This window comes from Octopus bimaculoides, chromosome 6 (genome assembly GCF_001194135.2).
Source record: "Octopus bimaculoides isolate UCB-OBI-ISO-001 chromosome 6, ASM119413v2, whole genome shotgun sequence".
Classification (NCBI taxonomy): Eukaryota; Metazoa; Mollusca; class Cephalopoda; order Octopoda; family Octopodidae; genus Octopus; species Octopus bimaculoides.
Window position 1 is genome coordinate 24,927,475 of NC_068986.1, and position 2,105 is coordinate 24,929,579.

Sequence of the window (2,105 nt, forward strand, 5' to 3'; positions counted from 1 at the left end):
GTGTGAGAGAGAGAGAGTATCTGTGTGTACGTGTGTGTATGTGTGTATGCGTGTGTATGTGCATGTATGTATATATATATATATATGAACAATATGTACATATGTATGTGTGTATATATATGTATATATATATATATATGTGTGTGTGTGTATATATATATAAATATACAGAGAGAGAGAGAGAGAGAGAGAGAGAGAGAGAGTGAGAGTGAGAGATACATGTACGGATGTGTGTATGTGCTCGCGCGCGTGTGTGTGTGTGTGTGTGTGTGTGTGTGTGTATCTATGTATATCAGTCTCTCTTTCAAGCAATCCTCTATCATCGTAATCTATTCACGCAGTTTTGTTCTTCCCCGTCCCTTTTCTATATCCATTGTTCAGAAACCATACCCGTTAATGAAATCCCTGATCGCAATTAATCACCAATTAGTCTCTAAACTGTACATCTGCACGACTCCGATAAGCTGCTATTAAGATAATTAGTGAGCTTATGCTCATTTGTAATACAACGTGAACGGTTATACAAGTTTCGTTTCGTATCAAGTAAATCCTATACTTTGAGACAACCTGTAGAAACACGCAACTAAACAACTACCGTGCAACCTCAGAATATATTTCTTCTCCCCTTTTTTTTCCCTCTTCTCTTCTCTTATTCTTATTCTTTAAAATATCCTCTGTACATTATCCATTGTTCTCCATTCTTTAAAATCATTTCTATATTATTCAACCTTCTTTTTTGTAAAGTTTCTCTACATTATAGCTTCAATTTTCTATCGAATATTTTCCATGCTGGTCATCAATTCTTTCTTAATTCTTCGATGTAGTTTTCAGGTTTTTTTAAAAACTTTTTATGCAATATTCGATGTTGTTCTTGTTCATACGGATGCGATATTTTCCTTGTTGTGATAGCTGGTGCAATATTTTTATCGTTCTTGTTTTTCCTGCAGATGCAATTTGTTTTATTTGTCGTTCTTACTTTTTATACAGTTTTTGTAGTTATTTTCCTTTGCATCAATAACCCCGGTATATATTATGTCTCCTCCAGTATTTCCTTTTTCAAATATGTCACGTAACACTAGTGGTATTCTTATTATTATTGTTCCTATTACACCATCTCCAAAATGTCCCTATGTATTAGCATGTCTCAGAACGTGATCACATTTTTTAGTACATGTTTATACCTTCTCTTTTCTGTTGATACTTCATATCATACTACTTGCATAATTTCTGGTGTATGTAAACTACAACTCTACGAGGTCTGTATGTTTATTCGTTTTTGATCAAAAGCAGGCAACCAGGAAAAAAATGATTAATCCTTCTACAGATTCTGCAGTTACTTATTGTATTCCGCTTCATTATATGTTTTTCGTAGCTTCTGATAGGAGGATACGAACATCAATATAACCAGGTTAAACAAAATAACCACAACCATGGTAGCTGATTACTCTAAGATCTACTCTTACGGGAATATGAAAAGCGAAGTAAACAACATGGAAACTAATCGCAGAGAAAGATATATAAAGCAAAAGAACTCCCAATCCTTAATGAAATCAACAACGGAACAACATAACTAAGAGGAGAATAAAAAGAGGAGAGACAAATACATCAGAAACAGGAAACAGCGGAAAGGTATTCGAACTAGAAGACCGACTAAGATCCTCGAAGCTCTTTTGCAACCACCAGGTTCTAGGTTCAGTTTCACTGCGTGGCACCTTGGGCAAGTGTTTTTTACTATAATCGCGAGCTAACAAATGCCTTGTGATGGAATTTGGCTGGCAGAAACAGAGAATCCCATCACACACACACACATACACACACGTATACATATGTATGTATGTATGTATGTATGTATGTATGTGGGAGTAACGCCGGAGTTTTAATGGTGGCAGCTGATGAAGGGGATGTTTCTATGTGGCCTACTTGTTTGTTGCACCTTGTTTACCATTTTGTCCTTGTTCTTTTGCCACGTCATGTACCCAGTTATGTATCTATATGTACATGTAGATGAACGTATATACATACATGTACATATATATGCATATACTCATATATTGTTTATATATATATACATTATTTACATTATCTACATTTGACGGATATTCGTC